This window comes from Lolium perenne, chromosome 2 (assembly GCF_019359855.2).
Source record: "Lolium perenne isolate Kyuss_39 chromosome 2, Kyuss_2.0, whole genome shotgun sequence".
NCBI lineage: Eukaryota > Viridiplantae > Streptophyta > Magnoliopsida > Poales > Poaceae > Lolium > Lolium perenne.
In genome coordinates this window covers 319704407-319716088 of record NC_067245.2, presented here as the reverse complement: position 1 = coordinate 319716088, position 11682 = coordinate 319704407, and the positions used below count along the sequence as shown (strand labels likewise).

General features: G+C 44.4%; 1 long non-coding RNA gene across 1 annotated transcript; it reads right to left on the bottom strand.

The window, feature by feature from the left end:
- Nucleotides 1-983: 983 nt before the first annotated feature.
- LOC139836195 (uncharacterized) lies at nucleotides 984-2749 on the bottom strand. Its single transcript, XR_011752856.1, has 2 exons — nucleotides 2562-2749; nucleotides 984-1208 (listed from the first exon to the last, which is right to left on the bottom strand). It is a non-coding gene; the product is annotated as an uncharacterized lncRNA (long non-coding RNA).
- Between the last annotated feature and the right edge of the window lie 8933 nt (nucleotides 2750-11682).

Genomic DNA, 11682 nt, shown 5'->3' with positions numbered 1-11682 from the left:
CGGTTGGCTGCCGGCTGGGCTTGCAGGCCTGGCCGGTTGGGAGACATCTCCCCTTTTTTATTTATTTTAAAACAGTTTTCCTTTTATTTGTTTTCCTGGTTGTTTTAAAACTATTTATAAATATATTTTAGAAATGAAATTAAACAGAGAGAAAGAGATATAATTTGGAATAAGAGAGGGGATTATTATTAACAACAAAATAGGGTTTAATAAAAATAATTTTGAGGTTTAAAATATGCATGATGCCATGATTATGCACAAAAGGAAAAACATAAGAAACAAATCTAATATGGGCGTTTTCTGGATCGCTACAATCGACACCACTAACAAGGAATCTCGCCCCGAGATTCCACGTCAACCTAAGGGGGAGTTGGTTAAACTATCGAGTCTTCTTGTACCATGTTGACAATCACCCGACCTCGAGGTGGAACCTTCTTCTGGCGAAGTGTTGATCTTCTCGGCACCACTAACAAGAGTTCTTGCTCCATGTAGAACGTCGACACAACTAACAAAGGTTGATGCTCCGTTGATGATGATGTAGTTGCGGCAGAATTCTTCGAAGATCGAACCTACTAGGTTATGGCAAAAATCGTCCAACCCACGTCGGAACCTAAGACTCAGAGACTCAGGTAAGAGAGAAGACTCAAAAAGCGCAAAGGTAAGAGTAGAAAGAATATAGGTAAGGAGAAAAATCAGAGCTAATCAGAACTATCCAACGAGTTTTAGAAAATAGGTTTTAACACTAACGTATGTTGGCAAGGTTATCCTACAGGCTGGACTAGTGGGGTATCGTCAACCTGATGCTCTGATACCAACTTGTGACGCCCCAAAACTGGTACCATGAGGATCCCAGCGAATCCGCCGAAATCCGCACGATATCGATTCTAGGAGACGCACCACCAAGCGCCTCGTACACGCCGAAGCATGCACGCGATGCGGGTGGAATCAATCACGAGCGGTAACATTACAACAGGATTACAATAGAGCCCACAAGAAACATATATTACAACAACGACTCCAACGAGTCAAGATACAAATATACAATACAAAGATCCAAATCATACAGAAGATCAAATACATCCGAGTACGGCCAAGATACAAATTGGACTAAGAGTCCTGAAGATAAACGATGGCGTCCATAACCCTGCCCAGGCCAAGCCGGAAGGGTAACCTTGCTAGCGTCGTCTTCATCGAACATATCTTCATACCTGCCCGGTTATATCCCGTAGAAGCAGCAATAAGTACGGGTTCGTACTTAACAAGACTTCAAGACGTATAAGCATTCGTCAACCAGTCATCCTTTGTACTTGAGGCACGCAGGAGACTTAGAGGACGCAAGAGGAACGTCATAGGCAATATGGTGGGGTTAAGCGGCAGTGCGCATGCACTAAAAACCTATAGACACACTCTACAACAGTCGTCTATAAGAGAAGGTGAGAGAGCGCAACTAACAGTTCTATACTCTGCAAACATAACACAGCCGATGCGTTCCCCCCTCACAAGGAAGTACTTACAAAGACACTCACACGGTTGTCAAGTTTTAACCATTTATTATTAGAGTTGTGCTAACTTGCTACGCAAGTTATTATGATTGAAGCAACGGGTGTAAGTTGTCTATGGTCGAGTCATACAGCTCCAAGTCGTCCATAACCGCGGACACGGCTTATCGATAAGATGTAACCCTGCAGGGGTGCCCAAATGTGCCCACATGCACGATCGACCCACTTATGACAGGTGGATATCACGACTCGCACTCTCCTTCACGACAACAATGTCCAGGAAGCCACCTAATCAAGTTGAACCCGAATCGAAGTCCGGCCGTATCTCCGAAGCGGACTTAGCTGTTTGAGTCTACGGCTAAGTCAGTTCCTAGGAGATGCACATTGGATCAGAGCTCACTCTGGGGAGATGACCAATGACCTCACTCTTTCGGATACCGCTTAACATCGTATCCCACCTATACGTGCGTACAAGAACAAAGGGATACAAGGCATAAGGCTTCCCCAAAAGTAACAGAAGGAAACAAGCTTGCACACGCATCAAAAAGGAAACGTTACAATCTAGTTGTGGCCACTGGACAGAGCTGTAGATTCCGGCAGTGGTCGAGGGGAGACCCATAGGCATACCCACGTGTGGTTAGAGCGCTCAGTCTCGGAACAGATAACAGGAACTCGGGTCCTAAGCTTTAAAGAAACACAAATGAGCCGCCATAAAACGAGCAACTGACCCACCGATGTCTCCGCTTAACAATTAAGGTAACCATGATACCCTCAACAGATATATCCATAAACCATGTGTCATGATTCCCAACAGATAACCCGATAAGATAGCGGTAACAGTAACGAGATATAAACAACACTAGCATGCACTACGACTCGCAAGGCAGACCCGATAACCAAACAACAGCTGTAGGAGGTTGGTGGAGGCAATATAGGCTGCTTGAGGTAACAAGTGGAAGGGACACGTGACAAGAACGCAACTTAAGGATAGCATGAGGGAGAAGGCAAAATAAAATAGGTGAGCAACTTCTGCAGGGGCAGAAGTATAAGGGAAATGCTTGCCTGTTAAAGCTTGTCGAGGAACAACCGGAGAACTTGTCGTATCTCACCACACCACTTCGTGATCCTATCCGGGAAGAAGCAAATGCTACAACAAACAACGGATGCAAATCTTACAACTACGGAGAAGAATCGGCATGCTCATGATATGATATGCATGCATGACATGGCAAACATGATGCGGTGATGCAACTTATCCATATTAAGCGGAATCGGAATCCCGACAAACAATTATTAGGTTAGAGTTATTTATCTACCCCGCATATTAAATGTTAATTAGCATGGCAAGACAAGGCATGGGTGAGCTACGCAATTTTAAATGGAACCGGGACAAAAGATAAGCAATCCCGCACAATTCCATATTTAATTAGGTGATTCACTATTTACCCGAACCCGCAAGATATGCGATGCGATGCAACACATGTTGATATGGTGAATGCAACAAATTATAGATGACACATTTATAAAATAGGATTGGCTTAGGGTCAGGGTCTCACGGTATCGGAACAAAGGCGGTCGCCGGATTCGGGTTCGGAGAGGAAGAAGATGAAGCGAGATCTCGGTGTTGGGATCCGTGAAGAAGACCTTCCGGTTCGATGCTCTTCGGGCTCCGTCTTCGTGTTGGTGTCGTACTTGAATTGACGTTGGCAGTTCTCAAGTGGTGCAGGTAGGTGTCCTGTGAGTGGTACCGGAGCACGACAAGGATCAGAGCAGTGTAAGGAGGAGGCCATGGCATCGTATTACGCAGGAGCAAAACTGCAGAACACGGTCACCACCGTACCAATACAACAACACCGGACTTGGAAGCCAATAGAGTAGCCGAGCAGCAACAGAACAAATTGCAAAACTACTGCTTTGAATTGATTTCCTGCAAGATGTGTTTCCCGTATCAGGCAATATCACAACCAGCTGCAGGACATAACGAGAATAGACAACAACAAGCGGAGTGCGGAGACGAACGTCTTGGGCTTGGAGTGCAGCAGAGGTCACGGATGTCATCCAAGGAGAGGATGGAGCGGAGCACAACCAGAGACAAGGGCGCGCGGGGTAGCAGCAGCAGGACGAGAGCGAGGGCCGGGATCGGGGATGAGACGGCGGCGCTCGGCTGCGCGGCGACAGGAGGCCGACGACGGGGCAGGGCCTCGAGGTGAGGAGGCGCGTGTGGACCTGCAGGACTTGGTCGAAGAAGAGGGAGGTCGGGGCCGCGTTGCAGACACGCGCGGAGAGCATGTGGCAGGTCAACGAGCAGGCGCACGAGGTGGCGCCGGCGAGCGATTCCAGGGACAGCGTGGAGGGGTGGCAGGGGCGCACGGCCACGGGAAGAGGAGGAGCCAGGAAGGTGGCGGAGCGGTGATACGTCTCCGACGTATCGATAATTTCTTATGTTCCATGCCACATTATTGATGTTATCTACATGTTTTATGCACACTTTATGTCATATTCGTGCATTTTCTGGAACTAACCTATTAACAAGATGCCGAAGTGCCAGTTGCTATTTTCTGCTGTTTTTGGTTTCAGAAATCCTAGTAAGGAAATATTCTCGGAATTGGACGAAATCAAAGCCCAGGGGCCTATTTTCTCACGAAGCTTCCAGAAGTCCGAAGGAGAGACGAAGAGGGGCCACGGAGGGGCCACACCCTAGGGCGGCGCGCCCCCCCCCCCTTGGCCGCGCGGCCCTGTGGTGTGGGGCCCCCGTGCCGCCTCTTGACCTGCCCTTCCGCCTATAAAAAGTCTCCGTGACGAAACCCCCAGTACCGAGAGCCACGATACGGAAAACCTTCCAGAGACGCCGCCGATCCCATCTCGGGGGATCCAGGAGATCGCCTCCGGCACCCTGCCGGAGAGGGGAATCATCTCCCGGAGGACTCTACGCCGCCATGGTCGCCTCCGGTGTGATGTGTGAGTAGTCTACCCCTGGACTATGGGTCCATAGCAGTAGCTAGATGGTTGTCTTCTCCCCATTGTGCTATCATTGTCGGATCTTGTGAGCTGCCTAACATGATCAAGATCATCTATCTGTAATTCTATATGTTGCGTTTGTTGGGATCCGATGAATAGAGAATACTTGTTATGTTGATTATCAAAGTTATGCTATGTGTTGTTTATGATCTTGCATGCTCTCCGTTACTAGTAGATGCTCTGGCCAAGTAGATGCTTGTAACTCCAAGAGGGAGTACTTATGCTCGATAGTGGGTTCATGCCTGCATTGACATCTGGGACAATGACAGAAAGTTCTAAGGTTATGGATGTGCTGTTGCCACTAGGGATAAAACATTAGTGCTATGTTCAAGGATGTAGTCACTAGTTACATTACGCGCAATACTTAATGCAATTGTCTGTTGTTAGCAACTTAATACTGGAGGGGGTTCGGATGATAACCGAAGGTGGACTTTTTAGGCATAGATGCAGTTGGATGACGGTCTATGTACTTTGTCGTAATGCCCAATTAAATCTCACTATACTCATCATGATATGTATGTGCATGGTCATGCTCTCTTTATTTGTCAATTGCCCAACTGTAATTTGTTCACCCAACATGCTGTTCGTCTTATGGGAGAGACACCTCTAGTGAACTGTGGACCCCGGTCCAATTCTCTTTACTGAAATACAATCTACTGCAATACTTGTTCTACTGTTTTCTGCAAACAATCATCTTCCACACAATACGGTTAACTCTTTGTTACGGCAAGCCGGTGAGATTGACAACCTCACTGTTTCGTTGGGGCAAAGTACTTTGGTTGTGTTGTGCAGGTTCCACGTTGGCGCCGGAATCACTGGTGTTGCGCCGCACTACATCTCGCCGCCATCAACCTTCAACGTGCTTCTTGACTCCTACTGGTCCGATTAAACCTTGGTTTCTTACTGAGGGAAACTTGCCGCTGTGCGCATCACACCTTCCTCTTGGGGTTCCCAACGGATGTGCCAACCACACGCATCAAGCAAATTTCTGGCGCCGTTGCCGGGGAGATCAAGACACGCTGCAAGGGGAGTCTCCACTTCTCAATCTCTTTACTTTGTTTTTGTCTTGCTTAGTTTTATTTACTACTTTGTTTGCTGCACTAAATCAAAATACAAAAAAATTAGTTGCTAGTTTTACTTTATTTGCTATCCTGTTTGCTATATCAAAAACACAAAAAAATTAGTTTACTTGCATTTACTTTATTCATCATGTTTCCTTTTAATTTTACCACAAAAAACATACCGGTAGGACGTGGGTCTATAGTTGGGAGAAATAATATAGAAGAATTTTTCAATCATGTTAGTACTATTGAAAATTTTGAAGATAGACACTTGGTAGACCTTGCGCCTACTTATGAAATTGCTGCTGCGCATTTAGTTCGCCTGTTGGAAACTAAATTTGTTAATCTTAATCCTATAATCCAACACATGTTTTTCACACTTGGTGATATGGAAGAGGGGGAAAAGAAAGATTTTGTATTAGAAACCCTTCTTAGAGAATTTGGTGGTCTAGCAAGAGAAGCTAGAAAGGTGTTTGCTAAATTTAATATGCTTGGTTCTCCTACTAATTTTGTTAGTCTCCTTGAAAGGATGGATATGGATAGAATAAGATACACTAATAATATTGATGATGGAGGGGAGATCAAAGCACCAATACCATGTAAGCTCTTAGCTATGAATGATGCATTAGAAAATAACTATGCTTGGCTAGTTCCTGAAAATTTGTTTGATGAGAGTAGCACGCCTAAGACTAATGAAAAGGGAGATGCTGAAACTTATGTATCCAATATACTATGCCTAGTTGAGAAAACTCCACACCCCGCTGTAGAAGTACCACCCTTCGATAATACTTGATACACACTTTCTGCGCCTAGCTGAAAGGCGTTAAAGAAAAGCGCTTATGGGAGACAACCCATGTTTTTACCTACAGTACTTTGTTTTTATTTTGTGTCTTGGAAGTTGTTTACTACTGTAGCAACCTCTCCTTATCTTAGTTTTGTATTTTGTTGTGCCAAGTTAAGCCGTTGATAGAAAAGTAAGTACTAGATTTGGATTACTGCACAGTTCCAGATTTCTTTGCTGTCACGAATCTGAGTCCACCTCCCTGTAGGTAGCTCAGAAAATTAAGCCAATTTACGTGCATGATCCTCAGATATGTACGCAACTTTCATTCAATTTGAGCATTTTCATTTGAGCAAGTCTGGTGCTATTTTAAAATTCGTCAATACGAACTGTTCTGTTTTGACAGATTCTGCCTTTTATTTCGCATTGCCTCTTTCGCTATGTTGGATGAATTTCTTTGATCCATTAATGTCCAGTAGCATTATGCAATGTCCAGAAGTGTTAAGAATGATTGTGTCACCTCTGAATATGTCAATTTATATTGTGCACTAACCCTCTAATGAGTTGTTTCGAGTTTGGTGTGGAGGAAGTTTTCAAGGATCAAGAGAGGAGTATGATGCAACATGATCAAGGAGAGTGAAAGCTCTAAGCTTGGGGATGCCCCGGTGGTGCACCCCTGCATATATTAAGAAGACTCAAGCGTCTAAGCTTGGGGATGCCCAAGGCATCCCCTTCTTCATCGACAACATTATCAGGTTCCTCCCCTGAAACTATATTTTTATTCCATCACATCTTATGTGCTTTTTCTTGGAGCGTCGGTTTGTTTTTGTTTTTTGTTTTGTTTGAATAAAATGGATCCTAGCATTCACTTTATGGGAGAGAGACACGCTCCGCTGTAGCATATGGACAAGTATGTCCTTGGTTTCTACTCATAGTATTCATGGCGAAGTTTCTCCTTCGTTAAATTGTTATATGGTTGGAATTGGAAAATGATACAAGTAGTAATTGCTATAAATGTCTTGGATAATGTGATACTTGGCAATTGTTGTGCTCATGATTAAGATCTTGCATCATATGCTTTGCACCCATTAATGAAGAAATACATAGAGCATGCTAAAATTTGGTTTGCATATTTGGTCTCTCTAAGGTCTAGATAATTTCTAGTTTTGAGTTTGAACAACAAGGAAGACGGTGTAGAGTCTTATAATGTTTTCAATATGTATTTTATGTGAGTTTTTCTGCACCGGTTCATCCTTGTGTTTGTTTCAAATAAGCCTTGCTAGCCTAAACCTTGTATCGAGAGGGAATACTTCTCATGCATCCAAAATACTTGAGCCAACCACTATGCCATTTGTGTCCACCATACCTACCTACTACATGGTATTTTCCGCCATTCCAAAGTAAATTGCTTGAGTGCTACCTTTAAAATTCCATCATTCACCTTTGCAATATATAGCTCATGGGACAAATAGCTTAAAAACTATTGTGGTATTGAATATGTAATTATGCACTTTATCTCTTATTAAGTTGCTTGTTGTGCGATAACCATGTTCACTGGGGACGCCATCAACTTTTCATTGTTGAATTTCATGTGAGTTGCTATGCATGTCCGTCTTGTCTGAAGTAAGAGAGATCTACCACCATATGGTTAAGCATGCATATGTTAGAGAAGAACATTGGGCCGCTAACTAAAGCCATGATCCATGGTGGAAGTTTCAGTTTTGGACAACAATCCTCAAATCTCAAATGAGAAAATTATTAATTGTTGTTATATGCTTATGCATAAAAGAGGAGTCCATTATCTGTTGTCTATGTTGTCCCGGTATGGATGTCTAAGTTGAAGAATAATCAATAGCGAGAAATCCATGCGAGCTTTCTCCTTAGACCTTTGTACAGGCGGCATAGAGGTACCCCTTTGTGACACTTGGTAAAAACAATGCATTGTGATGACCCGGTAGTCCAAGCTAATTAGGACAAGGTGCGGGCACTATTAGTACGCTATGCATGAGGCTTGCAACTTATAAGATATAATTTACATGATGCATATGCTTTATTACTACCGTTGACAAAATTGTTTCATGTTTTCAAAATCAAAGCTCTAGCACAAATATAGAAATCGATGCTTTTCCTCTATGGAGGACCATTCTTTTACTTTCAATGTTGAGTCAGTTCACCTATCTCTCTCCACCTCAAGAAGCAAACACTTGTGTGAACTGTGCATTGATTCCTACATACTTGCTTATTGCACTTATTATATTACTCTATGTTGACAATATCCATGAGATATACATGTTACAAGTTGAAAGCAACCGCTGAAACTTAATCTTCTTTTGTGTTGCTTCAATATCTCTACTTTGAATTATTGCTTTATGAGTTAACTCTTATGCAAGACTTATTGATGCTTGTCTTGAAGTGCTATTCATGAAAAGTCTTTGCTATATGATTCACTTGTTTACTCATGTCATATACATTGTTTCGATCGCTGCATTCACTACATATGCTTTACAAATAGTATGATCAAGATTATGATAGCATGTCACTCCAGAAATTATCTGTGTTATCGTTTTACCTGCTCGGGACGAGCAGAACTAAGCTTGGGGATGCTGATACGTCTCCGACGTATCGATAATTTCTTATGTTCCATGCCACATTATTGATGTTATCTACATGTTTTATGCACACTTTATGTCATATTCGTGCATTTTCTCGGAACTAACCTATTAACAAGATGCCGAAGTGCCGATTCTTTTTTCTGTTTTTGGTTTCAGAAATCCTAGTAAGGAAACATTCTCGGAATTGGACGAAATCAAAGCCCAGGGGCCTATTTTCTCACGAAGCTTCCGAAGTCCGAAGGAGAGACGAAGAGGGCCACACCCTAGGCGGCGCGGCCCCCTTGGCCGCGCGGCCCCGAGGTGTGGGGCCCCCGTGCCGCCTCTTGACCTGCCCTTCCGCCTATAAAAAGTCTCCGTGACGAAACCCCCAGTACCGAGAGCCACGATACGGAAAACCTTCCAGAGACGCCGCCGCCGCCGATCCCATCTCGGGGGATCCAGGAGATCGCCTCCGGCACCCTGCCGGAGAGGGGAATCATCTCCCGGAGGACTCTACGCCGCCATGGTCGCCTCCGGTGTGATGTGTGAGTAGTCTACCCCTGGACTATGGGTCCATAGCAGTAGCTAGATGGTTGTCTTCTCCCCATTGTGCTATCATTGTCGGATCTTGTGAGCTGCCTAACATGATCAAGATCATCTATCTGTAATTCTATATGTTGCGTTTGTTGGGATCCGATGAATAGAGAATACTTGTTATGTTGATTATCAAAGTTATGCTATGTGTTGTTTATGATCTTGCATGCTCTCCGTTACTAGTAGATGCTCTGGCCAAGTAGATGCTTGTAACTCCAAGAGGGAGTACTTATGCTCGATAGTGGGTTCATGCCTGCATTGACACCTGGGACAGTGATAGAAAGTTCTAAGGTTATGGATGTGCTGTTGCCACTAGGGATAAAACATTAGTGCTATGTTCAAGGATGTAGTCACTAGTTACATTACGCGCAATACTTAATGCAATTGTCTGTTGTTAGCAACTTAATACTGGAGGGGGTTCGGATGATAACCTGAAGGTGGACTTTTTAGGCATAGATGCAGTTGGATGACGGTCTATGTACTTTGTCGTAATGCCCAATTAAATCTCACTATACTCATCATGATATGTATGTGCATGGTCATGCTCTCTTTATTTGTCAATTGCCCAACTGTAATTTGTTCACCCAACATGCTGTTCGTCTTATGGGAGAGACACCTCTAGTGAACTGTGGACCCCGGTCCAATTCTCTTTACTGAAATACAATCTACTGCAATACTTGTTCTATTGTTTTCTGCAAACAATCATCTTCCACACAATACGGTTAACTCTTTGTTACAGCAAGCCGGTGAGATTGACAACCTCACTGTTTCATTGGGGCAAAGTACTTTGGTTGTGTTGTGCAGGTTCCACGTTGGCGCCGGAATCACTGGTGTTGCGCCGCACTACATCTCGCCGCCATCAACCTTCAACGTGCTTCTTGACTCCTACTGGTCCGATTAAACCTTGGTTTCTTACTGAGGGAAACTTGCCGCTGTGCGCATCACACCTTCCTCTTGGGGTTCCCAACGGACGTGCCAACCACACGCATCAAGCGGCGAGGCAGCTCCTGCAGGCGGCGCTCGGGCAGGAGATGGGGCGAGCGGTTCATGGCGAGGTCGGCGGCGGAGCAAGGAGGGCGCGGCGGCCGGTGGCGACGGGTCGGGAGCGAGCAGGTGAGGACGAGGGGATCGAGCGGGGCTCGGGACCTGGCTCGCTCGGGGAGAGAGAGAGGGTTTGGTGGGAGGACCGCGACGGAAAAAGAAAAGGAGGAGGGGGTTTTCAGAAAATGGCTGGAGCGGCGGCGGGGGTGTGGAGAGGCAAAAATGCCAGGGAGCCGGTGGTGGAGATAGGGTTTGCTGGGGTGGCCGAGCTGGGCCGGAGTTGGGCCTGGCGGTTGGCTGCCGGCTGGGCTTGCAGGCCTGGCCGGTTGGGAGACATCTCCCCTTTTTATTTATTTTAAAACAGTTTTCCTTTTATTTGTTTTCCTGGTTGTTTTAAAACTATTTATAAATATATTTTAGAAATGAAATTAAACAGAGAGAAAGAGATATAATTTGGAATAAGAGAGGGGATTATTATTAACAACAAAATAGGGTTTAATAAAAATAATTTTGAGGTTTAAAATATGCATGATGCCATGATTATGCACAAAAGGAAAAACATAAGAAACAAATCTAATATGGGGGTTTTCTGGATCGCTACAGCAGTGTTATCAACGTTTTAAAGGCGGCAGGGGATGGAAAGAAAAAATAAACCAAAAATATGTTGGTAAAAAATCCAAGAAAAGAAACATTTCGTTCTAAGAGGATGACATGCGGGACCCATGAGGCAGCAGCATCCTCAGCGTTTATTGTTCATAGAGGCTGACATGTGGGACCCGTGAGCCAGCAGCGTCCTCAACGTTTTAAAGGCGGCAGGAGATCGAAATAAAATATAAGCCAAAAATCATTTGGTAAACAAAATCCAATAAAAGAAACATTTCTTTCGAGAGGATGACATGCGGGACCCATGAGGCAAGCATCCTCAACGATTCCAAGGCGGGGGGATCAAAGGAAAAAAAGGAAATATCTAAAAATTAATTAGGGTTCAAAATAAATCCATCAAAGGAAACTTTTATTGTTCACGAGAGGATGACATGTGGGACCGACCTGCCAACAAACATTCCTCATCGTTTCAAAGGGGGCAGGAGATCAAAAGA